Source organism: Eurosta solidaginis, chromosome 2, assembly GCF_040869045.1.
Source record: "Eurosta solidaginis isolate ZX-2024a chromosome 2, ASM4086904v1, whole genome shotgun sequence".
NCBI classification, from domain to species: Eukaryota; Metazoa; Arthropoda; class Insecta; order Diptera; family Tephritidae; genus Eurosta; species Eurosta solidaginis.
Genome location: NC_090320.1, coordinates 79,466,951 through 79,494,184, shown reverse-complemented (window position 1 = coordinate 79,494,184; position 27,234 = coordinate 79,466,951).

Sequence of the window (27,234 nt, the reverse complement as noted above, 5' to 3'; positions counted from 1 at the left end):
TATGTGCAATAAGTTTTTTGTTGACTGGTCTAAAGTCTACACACATTCGATATACTTTTTGTCCAGTCGGGTCGTCTTTCAGTACTAAAATCAATGGACTGTTATAATTTGAGGAACTTCCTTCAACCAAATCATTTTTTATCAACCTATTTATTTATTTCAGCACGCTGTGAATACGGCAATCTATAATTTTTTATGTACACTGGTGTTGTTGTTGTTGTTGTTGTAGCGATAAGGTTGCTCCCCGAAGGCTTTGGGGAGTGTTATCGATGTGATGGTCCCTTGCCGGATGCAGATCCGGTACGCTCCGGTACCACAGCACCAATAAGGTGCTAGCCCGACCATCTCGGGAACGATTTATGTGGCCACATTAAACCTTCAGGCCATCCCCTCCCTCCCCACCCCCAAGATCCATGAGGAGCTTGGGGTCGCCAGAGCCTCGTCTGTTAGTGAAACAGGATTCGCCGCGGATAGGTGAGGTTGACAATTGGATTTGGAGAAGCTATATATTGCGCTGGCAACCTGAAGCGTTGCGCTACACACCCCTTGAATCTGGTATTTTAGTCGCCTCTTACGACAGGCATACCTACCGCGGGTATATTCTGACCCCCTTACCCGCTGGGGTAGTACACTGGTGTCTTGTGCGTTAGTCTTAATTTTTGTTTGTAAAAATTATTAACCGTTATTAAGTCCGTTTTTAGAGTGAAAATGTTTGAATATTTCAAACATAAATCAAGTAATCTATCTTTATCATACGAAGGTATTTGTTTTACTAAAACTGACTTAAGCTCTTCTATACGTTTTGAATCAATAGGTGTGTCATTTATGCGATAGATAACCAAATTTTCTATGTCCTCAGTTTGAATATTAATGTTTTTAACGTACTTTACTTCATCGGTGGTATTCATTATTTTTAAAATAGGATTTTTCGTATCAACGACACATTTTGCAGTAAACGCACCACTGCAAAGTTCATGAGAATCGACAAAAAATGAAAAACACAAAAAACTTCACATCTTAGTGGAATTACAAGAGTATCTGTTGTTGTGCTATGCAAATTGAAATATTAACTCTTTCTGTCCCTAGTCCTATCGTTATTGTGTCATTCGCATAATTAATTATGCATTTGTTTGCTTTTAAAATGTCTTTTCCTATTATACCGCCCGAAGGAATATTAAAGTTATTATCAACAACATGAGTAGTCAGAGGAAAAAATATATTTGATACTATGTTCGTACTAACTAAAATTTTTACTGTATCTGCTGTTACAACTGTTATATTTATTACATTACTGTTATCTACTATTACGTCTTTTGCTAAACTAGAAATTTTTATAACTGAAATATCTCCAAGGAAAGAACATATTTTATAAGAATCTCAACAATTGACTTCGATGAAATCAGAATAATTCAGATTTAGACAATAGCTGTGTTTCTTTTACATCAAGATACATATACGCTTAAACTTTATATGGACTGCTAAGCGCTAAACTTTATCTACACTTCTGAAATGGATGCGCAGAAAATTAGTACTCTTAAATTCCAATACACTGAAAGAAATGGTGCTAGTAAAATCAACAAATCGGTTCTGTTGTTCTTGACTTAACGGAGATTCGGTGAAATTGAATTATGGTTAATTCGACCGAGTTCTTTGTCAAACGAACAAATTAGTTTAGTCATTTCAACAGAAGAGAAATTGTCGCTCCTAAGTTACAAAAATTCTGTAAAATTGACTGATTCCTGGTCAATCTAACTGATTTTTCTGTTAACACAACTGATCTTACAGGTCATTTCAACGGCGATCAACTGTCAATACATGAGCAAAATTCAAAGAGAATTTTACGCTCACTGCGCTCTCTACATTGTACTTATGACGATGGTGCCACTTGTTAAAAAACACTAAAATAAGAAAACCATCAAATCGAAAAAACACACAAAATGGGAAAACAACAAAAAACTAGTTTTTCAGTTATCAATATAAAACGAAAAAACCCTTTTTTGAATTTACTGTGCAAAAATTATGAGATACCGGGACACTTATCTATCGGGTACAATTTAGCAACTTCTCGTCCAAGCGAAATGCAAAAATGCGCCCTCTTGTTGCAAAAGTTTTGTTTGAACGAACAGGATTTTCCAAAGTTAGTAACATTTTGTTCAAGCTTTTACGAATTTTCACTCACGCGAACGAATTTAATAAGATAAAAAAAAAACATCCTTTTTTAATGTTGATGTTTCCGACAACATAAAAGTTTGAGTTGTTTTGGAATCGTTTCAACTTAAAGTGTTACGAAAATTAAACTTACCGAATTACATGTAAAGTTACTTCAGTGGTGAATTACCTTCCCGCGATTTGATTCTTTACTTTTCTATAAGTAGCAAGTACTCTTTTTAAAATGTTACGTCAAACATTTATACCACAAGTTTTGTTCGAAACAATCAAGTGTGGCAACTACATGCGAGAGAAGAAATTCAGAATAAGCTGAGCTGTACCTGAAAAAATTGAGAATCAGTTTTACTACTATTTTCATTTCTATTTGCAAAGCGAAATAGGGAATGGTTTGTAAGATCTCAGCCACGAATAGTGCAGCAACTTTATCTTCAGCACTCCAGTTGTTCAATGCTGACGTCTTCTCAAATTGTAGCTTAAAAACCTGGAAAGGAAGAGAACCGTCAAAGGATGGTGTTTTTACCTTTTGATTACTACTGCTGGGCGATTTAGTTGCAACTGCTCCATACGACCTTTTAAATCCTCGACTTCTGCCTGAAATTGAGCGCTTTTTGTATCCTGTGCTTCCAGCTTTGATGATATACGGACTTCTTGCTCTTCAAGTTGTGTAGACATCTGAGATGACATTTCGGATATACGTGTCTCTTGCGCTTCCAGTTGAGATGCCAAATATGTCTTCTGGTCTTCCAATTGTGATGTTATATTTGTCTTTTGTTCTGCCAGTTGAGATGTTATATTTGTCTTTTGTACTTCGAGTTGTGCTGACATATTTGTGGATATTTGTGATGACATTTCTGACATTTGTGCAGATATTGCAGCCAATATCATGTTCAGGTCTGTGTTCGCCATTGTCTTCGGTGTTTTATTTTTCTCCTCCAATTTCGTTGTCTCATCGCTATCAAGATGAAAGACATCTCTTCCACGTTAATTGCTTCAAATTCCATTGCCTCTCGCAGTCGTGCCTGAAGTTCGAGTTTGTTGCCGGTTGTATTCAATCTAGGGCTCTCCAACTCCTTCTTCAGTTGCTGGATCTTCAATTCACTCCACTTTTCCATGTCCAAGTTGTATTCAAAATCTTCGGAATTTATTCGACTATTCCTCTTCTGACGCCAATTGTAACGAATTTACTACAATTCCGCTTATTCCAAATCTTACGCTAACGTTCGAATCACTAAACTGTTGAATAAATAACTCCACTATTCAATAATGCAAAATGGAATTTATTCAAGTCTTCACACTACTTACTCTCGACAGATAGCGTGCTTAAATCAAACTGAATCGCTGATTGCTCAGATTGCGCTCTTTTATACTCTCCGATTTCCTCGTTCCATACTTCTAGGCGTTTCCATAATTTACTTAGTTACGTGTATAGCTTCTCATATGCGCGTGTATATGTGAGTGACACTTCCACAGATAATTACCTACTTTTGGGAGCATCTCAGATAAGATATATGCATGCGTGTACGTACATATGTGTAGACATAATGATTGATTCGTTTATGTAGATACAAGTGACTGCCTGCTTTATTATTGTTGTGGCTTCATTTACTTAGCATCAGACTAGTGATGTGAGTATCACTTAGTGTCACTAATACTCGTCACAATATTTACTTAAATCGTACATAATGGAAACAGCGAACTTATTTCCATTCCATTCCATTCAGGCTAAGATCCTATCGTGTCTATAACTACAATATCAAAAGGCTTGCAATGTATTGGTGTAAGCACCATACTTTCTTTTGTTTTGGGCTTAACTTTGTTTAACAGGCATTTTTCTTAATTTTTCACAAATTTAGCAATATCGCGTGTCATATTTTTCCAAATTTATTTGCACTATTTTGGCGTATAGCTTCTTATTTCCACAATATCCGCCTGATATTGAATCATTATGACAAATTGTCATTAATTTTAATTTCTTGTCTTCGTCAGTTACCTTCGCTACTGTAACCAACTAATATAACTATTAAATTTTTTAAATTTATTCCCGGTTTTCTTAAAATTAGCAATAGTAAAATGATGAAATATGTATGTTATTATCTTTTTGCCATTAAATTTGCTTAATATTGTGATTGCCGGCATTACGTCCCAGCCTCAAAAGTTATTGTCGTAATCACCCAACAAGCAAAGTAAACATAATGTAAATTTATAAAAAGTTTTCCGAAATAAACACTAAGCTTAAAAAAACGTATATTTTTTGTTTACAAAAGAAAAAAGCTGAAAAGCTTATAAATATAAACTTATAAACATATACATATGTAATACTCCTATATTGCTACAAAAGGCTAGGTACATTCCCAAACATCAGAGTGCCGATATATTGCTGTTTAAACGTTTTTGCTTTTGTATTCAATAATCGAATGTGCCTAAATTTAATTTTTTTCTTGTCACACTTATGCTGCTACAATCACAAAAATTCTTGTTTTGATTTCGAATTCAAAACACATTGCGAGCATTTTCTGTTAGCAATATAGGAGTATTACATATATGCTTATAAAACATTTTAAGAAGATTTTTGTAAATATTTTTTTTAGACTTAAACGATAATTTTCATTTCAATTAATAATTTAAATAATATATGTATATACAAACATAAATTTCATACATTCATTAAAAGAAGTATAGCTGCAATTCTAAGGAGTTTTTGGACAATGCAAGGAGATTTTTAATTCAGCATTTCTCTTCCCTGTCAGACCTTTTTGAAAATTTTCAAGTTAAAACATATTGACAAATAGTTTTTTTGTATTTTTTGTAAACATTTACAGTTTGCTTTAAGAATTCAAATATTTATAAACTTTTACGCTTATGAAACGTTTTCTGAAAAAAGTTAAAAAATATTTAATACTGAAAACGCTTATACTTATATCGTTTTACAAAGCAAGTTCACTTTAAGTTACTTTTAAAAACATTTACAGATATGCCTGCTTGTCTGTATTTGTCGGTTATCGTTTTGTATTTGTATTTCCTCTTTTTGTTTTGTTATTGTCCTTTTTTGTACTGCCAATATATTTTCGTCGAATTTTTTAACTCATTTATAGTTGTACGAGAAAAAGCATCTGCCCCTACATTTGTTTTGCCTTTTTTATACTCTATAGTAAAATTATACTATTATTCAAAAGTGCCGCTATAGAAGCAAAATTTGGTATAAATCTCATATAGTAGTTGGCAAATACAACAAACCTTCCAACTGCATTTTTGTCACATGGCTTAGGATACCTTCTAATTGCTCCTATTTTGAAATCGTCAGGAAACAAACCCTTTGCTGAACATTTATGCCCCAGAAATGTTACCTCAGATCTAAGAAAATTACATTTAGTATGGTTAAGCCGCAAATTAAACTTTCTACATGTCGCAAAAACTGTCTCTAAATTTTTTAAAAGATGAGTCTCACTACATCCAATGACTATAATAATGTCTATGTACATAAAGGCTTGGTTAGGTGCACTGCCAGAAAATGCCATTTGTATCATTCCTGAAAACGAGTTAGGAGCAACATTTACTCCAAATGGTAAAACTTTCCAACAAAAAGATCCACGATCTGTACTAAATGATGTTATATCTTTCGAATCTTTATGTATTGGAATTTGATGGAAATCCGAAGAAAACTATCTTCAACACGTGCCAAAGGAAATTTATGTGCAATAAGTTTTTTGTTGACTGGTCTAAAGTCTACACACATTCGATATACTTTTTGTCCAGTCGGGTCGTCTTTCAGTACTAAAATCAATGGACTGCTATAATTTGAGGAACTTCCTTCAACCAAATCATTTTTTATCAACCTATTTATTTATTTCAGCACGCTGTGAATACGGCAATCTATAATTTTTTATGTACACTGGTGTTGTTGTTGTTGTTGTTGTAGCGATAAGGTTGCTCCCCGAAGGCTTTGGGGAGTGTTATCGATGTGATGGTCCCTTGCCGGATGCAGATCCGGTACGCTCCGGTACCACAGCACCAATAAGGTGCTAGCCCGACCATCTCGGGAACGATTTATGTGGCCACATTAAACCTTCAGGCCATCCCCTCCCTCCCCACCCCCAAGATCCATGAGGAGCTTGGGGTCGCCAGAGCTTCGTCTGTTAGTGAAACAGGATTCGCCGCGGATAGGTGAGGTTGACAATTGGATTTGGAGAAGCTATATATTGCGCTGGCAACCTGAAGCGTTGCGCTACACACCCCTTGAATCTGGTATTTTAGTCGCCTCTTACGACAGGCATACCTACCGCGGGTATATTCTGACCCCCTTACCCGCTGGGGTAGTACACTGGTGTCTTGTGCGTTAGTCTTAATTTTTGTTTGTAAAAATTATTAACCGTTATTAAGTCCGTTTTTAGAGTGAAAATGTTTGAATATTTCAAACATAAATCAAGTAATCTATCTTTATCATACGAAGGTATTTGTTTTACTAAAACTGACTTAAGCTCTTCTATACGTTTTGAATCAATAGGTGTGTCATTTATGCGATAGATAACCAAATTTTCTATGTCCTCAGTTTGAATATTAATGTTTTTAACGTACTTTACTTCATCGGTGGTATTCATTATTTTTAAAATAGGATTTTTCGTATCAACGACACATTTTGCAGTAAACGCACCACTGCAAAGTTCATGAGAATCGACAAAAAATGAAAAACACAAAAAACTTCACATCTTAGTGGAATTACAAGAGTATCTGTTGTTGTGCTATGCAAATTGAAATATTAACTCTTTCTGTCCCTAGTCCTATCGTTATTGTGTCATTCGCATAATTAATTATGCATTTGTTTGCTTTTAAAATGTCTTTTCCTATTATACCGCCCGAAGGAATATTAAAGTTATTATCAACAACATGAGTAGTCAGAGGAAAAAATATATTTGATACTATGTTCGTACTAACTAAAATTTTTACTGTATCTGCTGTTACAACTGTTATATTTATTACATTACTGTTATCTACTATTACGTCTTTTGCTAAACTAGAAATTTTTATAACTGAAATATCTCCAAGGAAAGAACATATTTTATAAGAATCTCAACAATTGACTTCGATGAAATCAGAATAATTCAGATTTAGACAATAGCTGTGTTTCTTTTACATCAAGATACATATACGCTTAAACTTTATATGGACTGCTAAGCGCTAAACTTTATCTACACTTCTGAAATGGATGCGCAGAAAATTAGTACTCTTAAATTCCAATACACTGAAAGAAATGGTGCTAGTAAAATCAACAAATCGGTTCTGTTGTTCTTGACTTAACGGAGATTCGGTGAAATTGAATTATGGTTAATTCGACCGAGTTCTTTGTCAAACGAACAAATTAGTTTAGTCATTTCAACAGAAGAGAAATTGTCGCTCCTAAGTTACAAAAATTCTGTAAAATTGACTGATTCCTGGTCAATCTAACTGATTTTTCTGTTAACACAACTGATCTTACAGGTCATTTCAACGGCGATCAACTGTCAATACATGAGCAAAATTCAAAGAGAATTTTACGCTCACTGCGCTCTCTACATTGTACTTATGACGATGGTGCCACTTGTTAAAAAACACTAAAATAAGAAAACCATCAAATCGAAAAAACACACAAAATGGGAAAACAACAAAAAACTAGTTTTTCAGTTATCAATATAAAACGAAAAAACCCTTTTTTGAATTTACTGTGCAAAAATTATGAGATACCGGGACACTTATCTATCGGGTACAATTTAGCAACTTCTCGTCCAAGCGAAATGCAAAAATGCGCCCTCTTGTTGCAAAAGTTTTGTTTGAACGAACAGGATTTTCCAAAGTTAGTAACATTTTGTTCAAGCTTTTACGAATTTTCACTCACGCGAACGAATTTAATAAGATAAAAAAAAACATCCTTTTTTAATGTTGATGTTTCCGACAACATAAAAGTTTGAGTTGTTTTGGAATCGTTTCAACTTAAAGTGTTACGAAAATTAAACTTACCGAATTACATGTAAAGTTACTTCAGTGGTGAATTACCTTCCCGCGATTTGATTCTTTACTTTTCTATAAGTAGCAAGTACTCTTTTTAAAATGTTACGTCAAACATTTATACCACAAGTTTTGTTCGAAACAATCAAGTGTGGCAACTACATGCGAGAGAAGAAATTCAGAATAAGCTGAGCTGTACCTGAAAAAATTGAGAATCAGTTTTACTACTATTTTCATTTCTATTTGCAAAGCGAAATAGGGAATGGTTTGTAAGATCTCAGCCACGAATAGTGCAGCAACTTTATCTTCAGCACTCCAGTTGTTCAATGCTGACGTCTTCTCAAATTGTAGCTTAAAAACCTGGAAAGGAACAGAACCGTCAAAGGATGGTGTTTTTACCTTTTGATTACTACTGCTGGGCGATTTAGTTGCAACTGCTCCATACGACCTTTTAAATCCTCGACTTCTGCCTGAAATTGAGCGCTTTTTGTATCCTGTGCTTCCAGCTTTGATGATATACGGACTTCTTGCTCTTCAAGTTGTGTAGACATCTGAGATGACATTTCGGATATACGTGTCTCTTGCGCTTCCAGTTGAGATGCCAAATATGTCTTCTGGTCTTCCAATTGTGATGTTATATTTGTCTTTTGTTCTGCCAGTTGAGATGTTATATTTGTCTTTTGTACTTCGAGTTGTGCTGACATATTTGTGGATATTTGTGATGACATTTCTGACATTTGTGCAGATATTGCAGCCAATATCATGTTCAGGTCTGTGTTCGCCATTGTCTTCGGTGTTTTATTTTTCTCCTCCAATTTCGTTGTCTCATCGCTATCAAGATGAAAGACATCTCTTCCACGTTAATTGCTTCAAATTCCATTGCCTCTCGCAGTCGTGCCTGAAGTTCGAGTTTGTTGCCGGTTGTATTCAATCTAGGGCTCTCCAACTCCTTCTTCAGTTGCTGGATCTTCAATTCACTCCACTTTTCCATGGCCAAGTTGTATTCAAAATCTTCGGAATTTATTCGACTATTCCTCTTCTGACACCAATTGTAACGAATTTACTGCAATTCCGCTTATTCCAAATCTTACGCTAACGTTCGAATTACTAAATTGTTGAATAAATAACTCCACTATTCAATAATGCAAAATGGCATTTATTCAAGTCTTCACACTACTACCTCTCGACAGATAGCGTGCTTAAATCAAACTGAATCGCTGATTGCTCAGATTGCGCTCTTTTATACTCTTCGATTTCCTCGTTCCATACTTCTAGGCGTTTCCAGAATTTACTTAGTTACGTGTATAGCTTCTCATATGCGCGTGTATATGTGAGTGACACTTCCACAGATAATTGCCTACTTTTGGGAGCATCTCAGATAATATATATGCATGCGTGTACGTACATATGTGTAGACATAATGATTGATTCGTTTATGTAGATACAAGTGACTTGCTTTATTATTGTTGTGGCTTCATTTACTTAGCATCAGACTAGTGATGTGAGTATCACTTAGTGTCACTAATACTCGTCACAATATTTACTTAAATCGTACATAATGGAAACAGCGAACTTATTTCCATTATTCGACTCAGGCTAAGATCCTATCGTGTCTATAACTACAATATGAAAAGGCTTGCAAGGTATTGGTGTAAGCACCATACTTTCTTTTGTTTTGGGCTTAACTTTGTTTAACAGGCATTTTTCTTAATTTTTCACAAATTTAGCAATATCGCGTGTCATATTTTTCCAAATTTATTTGCACGTATTTTGGCGTATAGCTTCTTATTTCCACAATATCCGCCCGATATTGAATCATTATGACAAATTGTCATTAATTTTAATTTCTTGTCTTCGTCAGTTACCGTCGCTACTGTAACCAACTAATATAACTATTAAATTTTTTAAATTTATTCCCGGTTTTCTTAAAATTAGCAATACTAAAATGATGAAATATGTATATTATTATCTTTTTGCCATTAAATTTTCTTAATATTGTGATTGCCGGCATTACGTCCCAGCCTCAAAAGTTATTGTCGTAAACACCCAACAAGCAAAGTAAACATAATGTAAATTTATAAAAAGTTTTCCGAAATAAACACTAAGCTTAAAAAAACGTATATTTTTTGTTTACAAAAGAAAAAAGCTGAAAAGCTTATAAATATAAACTTATAAACATATACATATGTAATACTCCTATATTGCTACAAAAGGCTAGGTACATTCCCAAACATCAGAGTGGCGATATATTGCTGTTTAAACGTTTTTGCTTTTGTATTCAATAATCGAATGTGCCTAAATTTAATTTTTTTCTTGTCACACTTATGCTGCTACAATCACAAAAATTCTTGTTTTGATTTCGAATTCAAAACACATTGCGAGCATTTTCTGTTAGCAATATAGGAGTATTACATATATGCTTATAAAATATTTTAACCCTTTACGGTGCCAGGTTTCAAATTTTATTAAATTTATATTTACTAACTAGTAAATACGCTGTTATTAATAAAATCAACAATAAAAATAAATTTTGTTTAAATTTTTTATTAATTTTTCGCAAAAAACTGTTTGTTGCAGAAATGCAACATGGCATCAATAGTGCTACATGAATAAAATCCAACTCAAGATGTGTGGAAATTTTTAAAACAGTTATTTTGTTTATTATAACACAAACTTACTCCGCATTTTTCACAGCTTGTTTGTGTAAAACCTTTGCAGCCAGGAAATTTGCACCTCATTCGCTTATCCATCAAAACCTGCCAGTGTCCGTATTGGTCCAACCTCACATCTTTCGGGGGAACGTGTTGAGCCGGGCCTTTCTTCTTTTTATTTTCAATAAGACATTCAACATCACTTTTACGTTTCAAACGGTTAACTGTCTGATATTTGCATAGCGTCTCTGCTATAGCTACTCTGAATTCCGCAGAGTTTAGGACTTTACTGGTACTAGCTTTTTCAGCAATAATTCTCCTGTATAAAAACCAAGAATTACACATTGCAACGTCCAGGAAGTGGTAAAAAACTCGTATATACCAATGTTTACTACGTAGTTTAATTTTGTAGTGACCCATAACAGAGTCTAAAAGGTCAACACCCCCCATATGCCGATTATATTCTGCTACGACAAAAGGACGTTCAATAGACACATATTGTTTTGCTGACTTATCCCACCTTCGTACTACAGATGCTGGGTGCTCTCCAGCAAAATTTGATGCCAGAGTAACAATTTTATTATCTCTCCAAGCTACGACAGCTACGTCAACTCCACTGCAGTTTCCCACGTATTCTATTGACGTTCCGCGGGGTTCTTTTTTTAAAACTTTATCCTCAGGCAGCTTGCAGGTGGGAATACGGTTTTTTCTTATTGTTCCTAGAGCCAAAACTCCTCGCTTCGACAAATATTCAATAAGTGGGATAGAGGTGTAATAATTATCGAAAAATAACCTGTAGTTCTCATTGATGGGTACATCGCGGACAAGGCGTACAACTGCATTGGATGATGCTCCTAAATCAGGCTCGCCGGATGCACATATGTTTTCCTTTACACTATACATTTCGAATTTATATCCATACCCAGATACACCACATATAACAAACAGTTTAAATCCCCATTTATGGGGCTTATCGGGTAAATACTGTTTCAAAGCATTGCGCGCTTTTGTTGAACAAATTTGTTCATCTACAGACAAATGCTCTTCAAATGGAACCTTTTTGAAATTATTATTTAGTGCATCTATCAATGACCGGATTTTGTACAATCGATCAGAACCCATTTGTCCATATGGGACCATTTTACTATTGTCGTTGAAGTGTAATAACTGTCGAAGTAATTCAAATCGTTTTGATGTCATTGTCTCTCTTATCGGCTCGAAGCTAATATTTTCAGACCAATACATTTTTACATTTGGCATACTTACAATCGACATATAATATACGATGCCAATAAATTGACGTATTTCTTGAGCAGTTACATTTACCGGCTTACTAGAATCTCTCTGCACGGAGTATAAATTAGTCTGATCCTTGATTAGATTGATAATATCATCAGTAAAGAGACAGGAAAAAAACCTCAAATGGAGTATCCAAGCAAAGTATCTCCGGCGGTAGCTTATCGGATCCACGAAAACATAGTTGATCGGCATTTAAGTTCAGGTTTTTGGATTTCCATGTAATATTGCTCCTAGGTATTCGATTAGAGGTCCCCTGAGGTGCTTCGGGTATATCGCTTAGCACAGCGGAGGCCGAATTTAAATGTGTTGCAGCAGAAATGGTTTCAGCGGATTTTGATAGAGTGGTAGTATCCGGAACATCATTTTCCAAATCAAGTGGTAAGTTTAGTTCCTCCTCAGAAGTGTCATGATATTTAGGTTCGATATTATACGTCGGATCAGTAATATCGTCATCATCAGAAAAATCAAGGCCATCCTCACTGTCTGCCCATTCATCTAATATCTTTTCCAGTTCCTTGGTAGTCAAATTATGCTGACCACGTTTCATTTTGATCCGCAACAAAAACCTTTGAATTTGAATATAGCACTAAAAATGTCAACCCCAAAGCGCGGTGTTGCATATATGCAACAAAGAAAAATAAGTAGATAAATATATAAAAACACGACTTTGCTAAGAAAATGTTACTGATTGTCAAAATATATTCTCTTACCTTTTCCTGAAACTAATTTTAATTGAAAAATATTATTTTTTTCACAAATAAATCACTTATCGTAAATGTATTATAGGAGCTCGAAACTGATTTGTACACGCGCGTCACTTAAATGCAAGAAAAATGAAAACAATTCCATGTGGTCAACCATTCTGTCATTTTACCGTTAGAATGCTTTGTTGCTAAACTACAACACATAGCAAATGTGATCTACCGTCGTGTCATATATTTTGATTTGGATTTAAATGGTATGTTGCAGAAATGCAACAAGGTGCCGTAAAGGGTTAAGAAGATTTTTGTAAATATTTTTTTAGACTTAAACGATAATTTTCATTTCAATTAATAATTTAAATAATATATGTATATACAAACAAATTTCATACATTCATTAAAGGAAGTATAGCTGCAATTCTAAGGAGTTTTTGGCCAATACAAGGAAATTTTTAATTCAGCATTTCTCTTCCATGTCAGACCTTTTTGAAAATTTTCAAGTTAAAACACATTGACAAATAGTTTTTTTGTATTTTTTGTAAACATTTACAGTTTGCTTTAAGAATTCAAATATTTATAAACTTTTACGCTTATGAAACGTTTTCTGAAAAAAGTTAAAAAATATTTAATACTGAGAACGCTTATACTTATATCGTTTTACAAAGCAAGTTCACTTTAAGTTACTTTTAAAAACATTTACAGATATGCCTGCTTGTCTGTATTTGTCGGTTATCGTTTTGTATTTGTATTTCCTCTTTTTGTTTTGTCATTGTCCTTGTTTGTACTGCCAATATATTTTCGTCGAATTTTTTAACTCATTTATAGTTGTACGAGAAAAAGCATCTGCCCCTACATTTGTTTTGCCTTTTTTATACTCTATAGTAAAATTATACTAATATTCAAAAGTGCCGCTATAGAAGCAAAATTTGGTATAAATCTCATATAGTAGTTGGCAAATACAACAAACCTTCCAACTGCATTTTTGTCACATGGCTTAGGATACCTTCTAATTGCTCCTATTTTGAAATCGTCAGGAAACAAACCCTTTGCTGAACATTTATGCCCCAGAAATGTTACCTCAGATCTAAGAAAATTACATTTAGTATGGTTAAGCCGCAAATTAAACTTTCTACATGTCGCAAAAACTGTCTCTAAATTTTTTAAAAGATGGGTCTCACTACATCCAATGACTATAATAATGTCTATGTACATAAAGGCTTGGTTAGGTGCAATGCCGGAAAATGCCATTTGTATCATTCCTGAAAACGAGTTAGGAGCAACATTTACTCCAAATGGTAAAACTTTCCAACAAAAAGATCCACGATCTGTACTAAATGATGTTATATCTTTCGAATCTTTATGTATTGGAATTTGATGGAAATCCGAAGAAAACTATCTTCAACACGTGCCAAAGGAAATTTATGTGCAATAAGTTTTTTGTTGACTGGTCTAAAGTCTACACACGTTCGATATGCTTTTTGTCCAGTCGGGTCGTCTTTCAGTACTAAAATCAATGGACTGTTATAATTTGAGGAACTTCCTTCAACCAAATCGTTTTTTATCAACCTATTTATTTATTTCAGCACGCTGTGAATACGGCAATCTATAATTTTTTATGTACACTGGTGTCTTGTCCGTTAGTCTTAATTTTTGTTTGTAAAAATTATTAACCGTTATTAAGTCTGTTTTTAGAGTGAAAATGTTTGAATATTTCAAACATAAATCAAGTAATCTATCTTTATCATACGAAGGTATTTGTTTTACTAAAACTGACTTAAGCTCATCTATACGTTTTGAATCAATAGGTGTGTCATTTATGCGATAGATAACCAAATTTTCTATGTCCTCAGTTTGAATATTAATGTTTTTAACGTACTTTACTTCATCGGTGGTATTCATTATTTTTAAAATAGGATTTTTCGTATCAACGACACATTTTGCAGTAAACGCACCACTGCAAAGTTCATGAGAATCGACAAAAAATGGATTTTCCAATTTATTCAAACTAAAAACACGAAAAACTTCACATTGTGGAATTTGTTGTGCTATGCAAATTGAAATATTAAATCTTTCTGTCCCTAGTCCTATCGTTATTGTGTCATTCGCATAATTGATTATGCATTTGTTTGCTTTTAGAATGTCTTTTCCTATTATACCGCCCGAAGGAATATTAAAGTTGTTATCAACAACATGAGTAGTCAGAGGAAAAAATATATTTGATACTATGTTCGTACTAACTAAAATTTTTACTGTATCTGCTGTTACAACTGTTATATTTATTACATTACTGTTATCTACTATTACGTCTTTTGCTAAACTAGAAACTTTTATAACTGCAATATCTCCAAGGAAAGAACAGATTTTATAAGAATCTCAACAATTGACTTCGATGAAATCAGAATAATTCAGATTTAGACAATAGCTGTGTTTCTTTTACATCTATATACATATACGCTTAAACTTTATATGGACTGCTAAGCGCTAAACTTTATCTACACTTCTGAAATGGATGCGCAGAAAATTAGTACTCTTAAATTTCAATACACTGAAAGAAATGGTGCTTGTAAAATCAGCAAATCGGTTCTGTTGTTCTTGACTTAACGGAGATTCGGTGAAATTGAATTATGGTTAATTCGACCGAGTTCTTTGTCAAACGAACAAATTAGTTTAGTCATTTCAACAGAAGAGAAATTGTCGCTCCTAAGTTACAAAAATTCTGTAAAATTGACTGATTCCTGGTCAATCTAACTGATTTTTCTGTTAACACAACTGATCTTACAGGTCATTTCAACGGCGATCAACTGTCAATACATGAGCAAATTTCAAAGAGAATTTTACGCTCACTGCGCTCTCTACATTGTACTTATGACGATGGTGCCACTTGTTAAGAAACACTAAAATAAGAAAACCATCAAATCGAAAAAACACACAAAATGGGAAAACAACAAAAAACTAGTTTTTCAGTTATCAATATAAAACGAAAAAACCCTTTTTTGAATTTACTGTGCAAAAATTATGAGATACCGGGACACCTATCTATCGGGTACAATTTTGCAACTTCTCGTCCAAGCGAAATGCAAAAATGCGCCCTCTTGTTGTTGTCGTTGTTGTTGTAGCAATGCTCGCCCCACCTAATAACCGCGACCGATCACAAATTGTTATCAATATCCTCTAACGGGAGTCCAAGGAAACTTGCCGTTTCAACAGGGGTGGACCATAAGGAAAGGGGTGTTAGAGGCGTTGGTTCCACATTACAATTAAAGAGATGGTTGGTGTCATGTGGGGACACATTGCAAGCGGGGCATACATTTTGTATGTCGGGGCTGATTCTGGATAGGTAAGAGTTTAACCTGTTACAGTATCCAGAACGAAGTTGAGCAAGAGTGACACGCGTTTCCCTGGGGAGTATGCGTTCCTCTTCCGCGAGTTCTGGATATTTTTCTTCAAGTACTGGATTCACCGGGCAATTCCCGACTGGGTTCTCAGGTGCCGCTTGCTTACGGAGATGACTCCTTAGGCCCCTAGGCGGTGCTGGTTCGTCAATCAGATGTCTGTTGGGATGCCCAGGTTTCTGGGTATTCAACAGAAACTGTTTGGTCAGCATCTCATTTCTCTCCCTGATGGGCAGTATTCTCGCCTCATTATGCAGATGGTGTTCTGGGGACATAAGAAGACAGCCCGTGGCGATTCTGAGAGCAGTATTTTGGCAGGCCTGTAGTTTCGTCCAGTGGGTAGTTTTTAGGCTTGGCGACCATATGGGTGACGCGTAGCACGTAATCGGCTGGCTAATTGCTTTGTATGTGGTCATGAGCGTTTCTTTATCTTTTCCCCAGGTACTGACAGCAAGGGATTTGAGGATTTTATTACGGCTCTGAATTCTCGGAACAATTGCGGTTGCGTGCGCACCAAAATGTAGATCCTGATCAAACGTCACACCCAAGATTTTGGGGTGCAGGACAGTCGGTAGCGTAGTGCCATCGACGTGGATGTTCAATATGGTCGACATTTGGGGCGTCCATGTTGTAAATAAGGTCGCGGAAGATTTAGTCGGTGACAATGCCAGGTTTCGCGAGGCGAAAAAACTGGAGAGATCAGGGAGATAGCCGTTTATTTTATTGCATAGCTCATCGATCTCTGGGCCTGGGCCTGTGGCCATTATTGTGCAGTCATCGGCGTAGGAAACGATTGTGACTCCTTCCGGTGGTGAAGGTAGCTTAGATATGTAGAAATTAAACAAAAGTGTGGATAGGACACCACCCTGTGGCACCCCTTGTTTAATTCTCCTTGGTTTTGATGTTTCGTATCTGAATTGCACCGATGCCTGCCGACCACCCAGATAATTTGCGGTCCACCTTTTAAGACATGGGGGAAGGGTAGACCCTTCCAGGTCTTGCAGTAATGAGCCATGGTTGACCGTATCAAAGGCTTTTGATAGGTCTAGCGCTACGAGTACTGTTCTATGGTGGGGGTATTGATTCAAACCGCAATTTATCTGGGTGCTAATGACATTTAGCGCGGAGGTAGTGCTATGGAGTTTTCTGAAGCCATGCTTATGAGGGGCTAGCTGCAAATGTGCTTGGAAATAAGGGAGCAAAATGGCTTCAAGCGTCTTTGCCACTGGCGATAGGGGAGATATCGGACGATATGACTCACCTACGTTAGCTGGTTCCCCAGGCCTTAGTAGCGGGACCACCTTGGCCATTTTCCATTTCTCGGGTATGGCAAAGGTGGAGAGAGACAGGTTGAAGACATGCGCTAAATATTTGAAACCCTCTTTCCCTAGGTTTTTAAGCATCGGCATGGCTATGCCGTCTTGGCCCACTGCTTTGGATGGTTGAGCGCGACCAATGGCGTCCTCAACCTCTCTAGCGGTGATGGTGATTGGTGACGCGCTGAATTTGTGTTTATGTGCGTGTCTATTGGCTCTCCGTCTATCTTTGTCGACCGTAGGATGCATTATATATTGTCGGCAGAAAGCGCTCGCGCATTTTTTCGCATCCGACAGCACCTTATCGCCAAAGGCGATGGAAACTTTGTCTTTGTGCTTAGTCGGATTCGATAGGGACTTTACGGTGGGCCAAAGTTTACTTACACCGGTAGAGAGGTTACAACCTCTTAGGAGCTCTTCCCATTTCGCCCGCTTGTGTTCGTCCACAAGCAATCTGATGCGCTGGTTTATATCCCTTATTTGGGGGTCGCCTGGATCAAGCTGTCTTATAAGGTCGCGTTCCCTCGCTAAGCTCGCGGCCTCCGCCGGGAAGTGGGGCCGGATTTCGGGAATTCTCCCGGCGGGAATGAAATGTGCCGAGGCGGATTCAATGACCTTACGGAAGGCACGCTCCCCTTGGCGGGCATCAGTCGGGATAGGGAGGGCAGCAAAGCTGCTGTCTGTTGCAGATTTATATTCTTCCCACTTTCCTTTTTTGAAGTTTATGAAAGTGCGTTTTTCGGTGACGATGAAGTCGGCGGTACGCTCGAACGAAATAAGTATGGGCAGGTGGTCGGATGCCAATGTTACCATCGGCTGCCAGTTGACGCAGTTTACGAGTTCTGCGCTCACGATTGAGATATCTGGCGAGCTATGACAGCTTCCTACCATACGTGTGGGGGCGTCTCCGTTTATTGTGCAGAACGTCGTTTCTTCTATTTGATCCGCCAACATCTCACCCCTACTGTCCGCCCGCAAGTTTGAATGCCATAGGTCGTGATGGGCATTGAAATCGCCTAAGATAATGCGATTGTTGCCAGTGAGTAAGGCCTCGATTTTAGGGCGGTATCCACTGGGGCAACAGGTGACAGGAGGGATGTAGATGTTGATGATTTCTAGATTTGCATCGCCTGACCGGACAGATAGGCCTTGACGTTCTAAGACATTGTCCCTGCGGTCGATGACAGGATCAAATATATGATATTGCACAGAGTGGTGTATAATAAACGCGAGGCCGCCTCCATTTCCGCTCTCGCGGTCCTTCCTGTGGACATTATACCCAGAGCAGGTCTGCAATGCAGATCTCGCTGTGAGTTTAGTCTCTTGAATCGCAGCAATGCGGATGTTGTGCCGCTTCATGAAATCGACTATCTCCGTAATCTTCCCAGTTAGTCCATTACAGTTTAACTGCAGAATTCTGAAGTGCATGAGGGGTGACGCCGCCACTCTAGGGGTAAGTGACGGGTGACTACGCCTAGGTTGTGGAAGGCCAGGACGCAATTGCTGTTGTGGCCTTGGGACTGGGCGCCCTTGGGCAAGCATTGGGGTACCCGGATGATTTGGGTTTGCGACCTGGCAACATGGCGCGATGAAACCCGTCGAGGGGTTGCCGTCGCGGAGACCAGAACATCTAGGAAAGTGGCACCACCCAAGGCAGGAGCTGCATTGAGCGGATGTCGCAAACCTATATATTCTGTGCTGGCAGACGGTGCAAACGGAGGTAGGGACTAAGAGTCTGTTTCCCTGACCTGCACGATTGCTGCTAGAAAAGAGGGGGGAGAGGAAGACGGGGGCAGGGGCTGATGCTCAGCATTGCTACCAGCTCTACTACGAAGGTAGTAGTTATGAGTGGTATCAGCTGTTTGAGTTGTTGGCGCCGTGGGGCGCGAGCAGCAGCGGGTACTTGTTGTGGCTTGCTGAGCAGCGAGGCTGCTGAAAGGTAGTGGGGGCGCTTAGGCGTAGACTACGGGACGCCCTTGGGCGTGAGCAGCAAGGAGCCACAAAAGATTTATAAAAGTTACGTGGACGTGTTTTGGGATCAAGCCCAGAACAACCTGTCCGATGCAACCATCCCTTGCACGAGACACACTGAACAGAGTATGACCGTCCTAAAAAGATTCTTTTCTGGCAAATGCAGCAAAACCATTTCTCAGGACCGGGGTCAGGAGACGGACCCGGATTGGGTTCGATACCTTCCCGGAGTAAGAGAATATGTAGCAGTCCTGCTGCAAGGAGCTGCTGGGAGGATGACAATTTGTGGGAGGGACGAAACAAATTAAATGGGGTCACACTGAAATGACAGTCCTTGGTCGGGAAAAATCCCGAGTCGCTCCGGTACATAGAACCGACTGCCTTGGGAAGCGCGCCCTCTTGTTGCAAAAGTTTTGTTTGAACGAACAGGATTTTCCAAAGTTAGTAACATTTTGTTCAAGCTTTTACGAATTTTCACTCACGCGAACGAATTTAATAAGATAATAAAAAGACATCCTTTTTTTTAATGTTGATGTTTCCGACAACATACAAGTTTGAGTTGTTTTGGAATCGTTTCAACTTAAAGTGTTACGAAAATTAAACTTACCGAATTACATGTAAAGTTACTTCAGTGGTGAATTACCTTCCCGCGATTTGATTCTTTACTTTTCTATAACTAGCAAGTACTCTTTTTAAAATGTTACGTCAAACATTTATACCACAAGTTTTGTTCGAAACAATGAAGTGTGGCAACTACATGCGAGAGAAGAAATTCAGAATGAGCTGAGCTGTACCTGAAAAAATTGAGAACCCTAGTTTTTCAGTTATCAATATAAAACGAAAAAACCCTTTTTTGAATTTACTGTGCAAAAATTATGAGATACCGGGACACCTATCTATCGGGTACAATTTAGCAACTTCTCGTCCAAGCGAAATGCAAAAATGTGCCCTCTTGTTGCAAAAGTTTTGTTTGAACGAACAGGATTTTCCAAAGTTAGTAACATTTTGTTCAAGCTTTTACGAATTTTCACTCACGCGAACGAATTTAATAAGATAATAAAAAACATTCTTTTTTAATGTTGATGTTTCCGACAACATACAAGTTTGAGTTGTTTTGGAATCGTTTCAACTTAAAGTGTTACGAAAATTAAACTTACCGAATTACATGTAAAGTTACTTCAGTGGTGAATTACCTTCCCGCGATTTGATTCTTTACTTTTCTATAACTAGCAAGTACTCTTTTTAAAATGTTACGTCAAACATTTATACCACAAGTTTTGTTCGAAACAATCAAGTGTGGCAACTACATGCGAGAGAAGAAATTCAGAATGAGCTGAGCTGTACCTGAAAAAATTGAAAATCAGTTTTACTACTATTTTCATTTCTATTTGCAAAGCGAAATAGGGAATGGTTTGTAAGATCTCAGCCACGAATAGTGCAGCAACTTTATCTTCAGCACTCCAGTTGTTCAATGCTGACGCCTTCTCAAATTGTAGCTTAAAAACCTTGAAAGGAACAGAACCGTCAAAGGATGGTGTTTTTACCTTTTGATTACTACTGCTGGGCGATTTAGTTGCAACTGCTCCATACGACCTTTTAAATCCTCGACTTCTGCCTGAAATTGAGCGCTTTTTGTATCCTGTGCTTCCAGCTTTGATGATATACGAACTTCTTGCTCTTCAAGTTGTGTAGACATCTGAGATGACATTTCGGATATACGTGTCTCTTGCGCTTCCAGTTGAGATGCCAAATATGTCTTCTGGTCTTCCAATTGTGATGTTATATTTGTCTTTTGTTCTGCCAGTTGAGATGTTATATTTGTCTTTTGTACTTCGAGTTGTGCTGACATATTTGTGGATATTTGTGATGACATTTCTGACATTTGTGCAGATATTGCAGCCAATATCATGTTCAGGTCTGTGTTCGCCATTGTCTTCGGTGTTTTATTTTTCTCCTCCAATTTCGTTGTCTCATCGCTATCAAGATGAAAGACATCTCTTCCACGTTAATTCCTTCAAATTCCATTGCCTCTCGCAGTCGTGCCTGAAGTTCGAGTTTGTTGCCGGTTGTATTCAATCCAGGGCTCTCCAACTCCTTCTTCAGTTGCTGGATCTTCAATTCACTCCACTTTTCCATGTCCAAGTTGTATTCAAAATCTTCGAAATTTATTCGACTATTCCTCTTCTGACACCAATTGTAACGAATTTACTGCAATTCCGCTTATTCCAAATCTTACGCTAACGTTCGAATTACTAAACTGTTGAATAAATAACTCCACTATTCAATAATGCAAAATGGCATTTATTCAAGTCTTCACACTACTACCTCTCGACAGATAGCGTGCTTAAATCAAACTGAATCGCTGATTGCTCAGATTGCGCTCTTGTATACTCTTCGATTTCCTCGTTCCATACTTCTAGGCGTTTCCAGAATTTACTTAGTTACGTGTATAGCTTCTCATATGCGCGTGTATATGTGAGTGACACTTCCACAGATAATTGCCTACTTTTGGGAGCATCTCAGATAAGATATATGCATGCGTGTACGTACATATGTGTAGACATAATGATTGATTCGTTTATGTAGATACAAGTGACTGCCTGCTTTATTATTGTTATGGCTTCATTTACTTAGCATCAGACTAGTGATGTGAGTATCACTTAGTGTCACTAATACTCGTCACAATATTTACTTAAATCGTACATAATGGAAACAGCGAACTTATTTCCATTATTCGACTCAGGCTAAGATCCTATCGTGTCTATAACTACAATATCAAAAGGCTTGCAAGGTATTGGTGTAAGCACCATACATTCTTTTGTTTTGGGCTTAACTTTGTTTAACAGGCATTTTTCTTAATTTTTCACAAATTTAGCAATATCGCGTGTCATATTTTTCCAAATTTATTTGCACGTATTTTGGCGTATAGCTTCTTATTTCCACAATATCCGCCCGATATTGAATCATTATGACAAATTGTCATTAATTTTAATTTCTTGTCTTCGTCAGTTACCGTCGCTACTGTAACCAACTAATATAACTATTAAATTTTTTAAATTTATTCCCGGTTTTCTTAAAATTAGCAATACTAAAATAATGAAATATGTATATTATTATCTTTTTGCCATTAAATTTTCTTAATATTGTGATTGCCGGCATTACGTCCCAGCCTCAAAAGTTATTGTCGTAAACACCCAACAAGCAAAGTAAACATAATGTAAATTTATAAAAAGTTTTCCGAAATAAACACTAAGCTTAAAAAAATGTATATTTTTTGTTTACAAAAGAAAAAAGCTGAAAAGCTTATAAATATAAACTTATAAACATATACATATGTAATACTCCTATATTGCTACAAAAGGCTAGGTACATTCCCAAACATCAGAGTGCCGATATATTGCTGTTTAAACGTTTTTGCTTTTGTATTCAATAATCGAATGTGCCTAAATTTAATTTTTTTCTTGTCACACTTATGCTGCTACAATCACAAAAATTCTTGTTTTGATTTCGAATTCAAAACACATTGCGAGCATTTTCTGTTAGCAATATAGGAGTATTACATATATGCTTATAAAACATTTTAAGAAGATTTTTGTAAATATTTTTTTTAGACTTAAACGATAATTTTCATTTCAATTAATAATTTAAATAATATATGTATATACAAACATAAATTTCATACATTCATTAAAGGAAGTATAGCTGCAATTCTAAGGAGTTTTTGGACAATGCAAGGAGATTTTTAATTCAGCATTTCTCTTCCATGTCAGACCTTTCTGAAAATTTTCAAGTTAAAACACATTGACAAATAGTTTTTTTGTATTTTTTGTAAACATTTACAGTTTGCTTTAAGAATTCAAATATTTATAAACTATTACGCTTATGAAACGTGTTCTGAAAAAAGTTAAAAAATATTTAATACTAAGAACGGTTATACTTATATCGTTTTACAAAGCAAGTTCACTTTAAGTTACTTTTAAAAACATTTACAGATATGCCTGCTTGTCTGTATTTGTCGGTTATCGTTTTGTATTTGTATTTCCTCTTTTTGTTTTGTCATTGTCCTTGTTTGTACTGCCAATATATTTTCGTCGAATTTTTTAACTCATTTATAGTTGTACGAGAAAAAGCATCTGCCCCTACATTTGTTTTGCCTTTTTTATACTCTATAGTAAAATTATACTATTATTCAAAAGTGCCGCTATAGAAGCAAAATTTGGTATAAATCTCATATAGTAGTTGGCAAATACAACAAACCTTCCAACTGCATTTTTGTCACATGGCTTAGGATACCTTCTAATTGCTCCTATTTTGAAATCGTCAGGAAACAAACCCTTTGCTGAACATTTATGCCCCAGAAATGTTACCTCAGATCTAAGAAAATTACATTTAGTATGGTTAAGCCGCAAATTAAACTTTCTACATGTCGCAAAAACTGTCTCTAAATTTTTTAAAAGATGGGTCTCACTACATCCAATGACTATAATAATGTCTATGTACATAAAGGCTTGGTTAGGTGCAATGCCGGAAAATGCCATTTGTATCATTCCTGAAAACGAGTTAGGAGCAACATTTAGTCCAAATGGTAAAACTTTCCAACAAAAAGATACACGATCTGTACTAAATGATGTTATATCTTTCGAATCTTTATGTATTGGAATTTGATGGAAATCCGAAGAAAACTATCTTCAACACGTGCCAAAGGAAATTTATGTGCAATAAGTTTTTTGTTGACTGGTCTAAAGTCTACACACGTTCGATATGCTTTTTGTCCAGTCGGGTCGTCTTTCAGTACTAAAATCAATGGACTGTTAAAATTTGAGGAACTTTCTTCAACCAAATCATTTTTTATCAACCTATTTATTTATTTCAGCACGCTGTGAATACGGCAATCTATAATTTTTTATGTACACTGGTGTCTTGTCCGTTAGTCTTAATTTTTGTTTGTAAAAATTATTAACCGTTATTAAGTCTGTTTTTAGAGTGAAAATGTTTGAATATTTCAAACATAAATCAAGTAATCTATCTTTATCATACGAAGGTATTTGTTTTACTAAAACTGACTTAAGCTCTTCTATACGTTTTGAATCAATAGATGTGTCATTTATGCGATAGATAACCAAATTTTCTATATCCTCAGTTTGAATATTAATGTTTTTAACGTACTTTACTTCATCGGTGGTATTCATTATTTTTAAAATAGGATTTTTCGTATCAACGACACATTTTGCAGTAAACGCACCACTGCAAAGTTCATGAGAATCGACAAAAAATGGATTTTCCGATTTATTCAAACTAAAAACACGAAAAACTTCACATCTTAGTGGAATTACAAGAGTATCTGTTGTTGTGCTATGCAAATTGAAATATTAACTCTTTTTGTCCCTAGTCCTATCGTTATTGTGTCATTCGCATAATTGATTATGCATTTGTTTGCTTTTAAAATGTCTTTTCCTATTATACCGCCCGAAGGAATATTAAAGTTGTTATCAACAACATGAGTAGTCAGAGGAAAAAATATATTTGATACTATGTTCGTACTAACTAAAATTTTTACTGTATCTGCTGTTACAACTGTTATATTTATTACATTACTGTTATCTACTATTACGTCTTTTGCTAAACTAGAAATTTTTATAACTGAAATATCTCCAAGGAAAGAACATATTTTATAAGAATCTCAACAATTGACTTCGATGAAATCAGAATAATTCAGATTTAGACAATAGCTGTGTTTCTTTTACATCTATATACATATACGCTTAAACTTTATATGGACTGCTAAGCGCTAAACTTTATCTACACTTCTGAAATGGATGCGCAGAAAACTAGTACTCTTTAATTTCAATACACTGAAAGAAATGGTGCTAGTAAAATCAACAAATCGGTTCTGTTGTTCTTGACTTAACGGAGATTCGGTGAAATTGAATTATGGTTAATTCGACCGAGTTCTTTGTCAAACGAACAAATTAGTTTAGTCATGTCAACAGAAGAGAAATTGTCGCTCCTAAGTTACAAAAATTCTGTAAAATTGACTGATTCCTGGTCAATCTAACTGATTTTTCTGTTAACACAACTGATCTTACAGGTCATTTCAACGGCGATCAACTGTCAATACATGAGCAAATTTCAAAGAGAATTTTACGCTCACTGCGCTCTCTACTTTGTACTTATGACGATGGTGCCACTTGTTAAAAAAACACTAAAATAAGAAAACCATCAAATCGAAAAAACACACAAAATGGGAAAACAACAAAAAACTAGTTTTTCAGTTATCAATATAAAACGAAAAAACCCTTTTTTGAATTTACTGTGCAAAAATTATGAGATACCGGGACACCTATCTATCGGGTACAATTTTGCAACTTCTCGTCCAAGCGAAATGCAAAAATGCGCCCTCTTGTTGCAAAAGTTTTGTTTGAACGAACAGGATTTTCCAAAGTTAGTAACATTTTGTTCAAGCTTTTACGAATTTTCACTCACGCGAACGAATTTAATAAGATAATAAAAAACATCCTTTTTTAATGTTGATGTTTCCGACAACATACAAGTTTGAGTTGTTTTGGAATCGTTTCAACTTAAAGTGTTACGAAAATTAAACTTACCGAATTACATGTAAAGTTACTTCAGTGGTGAATTACCTCCCTGCGATTTGATTCTTTACTTTTCTATAACTAGCAAGTACTCTTTTTAAAATGTTACGTCAAACATTTATACCACAAGTTTTGTTCGAAACAATCAAGTGTGGCAACTACATGCGAGAGAAGAAATTCAGAATGAGCTGAGCTGTACCTGAAAAAATTGAGAATCAGTTTTGTGACTACTATTTTCATTTCTAGTTGCAAAGCGAAGTTCAAAACTATAAATTAAATAAATTATAAAATATAAAATTTGGTGAAGTGCGTTTAATAAAACAAAATAATAAAGTGTATAATGTTTAATGTCTGCCAGCATATTTGATGTAGTCCAATTGACGTTCGGTTAGTAAGTGCCACCGTGGTGTGATGGTAGCATGCTCCGCCTACCACACCGTATGCCCTGGGTTCGCACCCCGGGCAAAGCAACATCAAAATTTTTGAAATAAGGTTCTTCAATTAGAAGAAAGTGTTTCTAAGCGGGGTCGCCCCTCGGCAGTGTTTGGCAAGCGTGTACTTCTGCCATGAAAAGCTCTCAGTGAAAACTCATCTGTCTTGCAGATGCCGTTCGAAGTCGGCATAAAACATGTAGGTCGCGTCCGGCCAATTTGTAGGAAAAATCAAGAGGAGCACGACGCAAATTGGGAGAGAAGCTCGGCCTTAGATCTCTTCGGAGGTTATCGCGCCTTACATTTATTTATTTATTTATGTATATGGCAACATAGGTACTTTCGTACAAAGCTGTCGCAATAGCTTTTTTTTTGTTCATTTGACTACTAAAACGGTTAATTACGAATCAACGATTTGTGCGCAGTTGATGCAACATCTTGTTGCGATGGATAAAAATTAACAGAAATTTCGGTTGAATTGACCCGTATTTCGGTTGATTTTACCAGTATTTTTTTTCAGTGTACGTATTATAATCAGATGCAACTTAAACATGTGTCTATGTTTCACCTCTACACTACCTCTATGTATTACCTCTACAAATGGTGTGTGTCAACTATTCACCGCAACCGATTCAGCTATGGGCTAGACACTATGGCCAACAGAGATGTGTGTCTCCGCTTTTCGGTGCAAGATGTTCTGTAGCCAGTTATTTAACCACCGCCGCTAGATGGGTC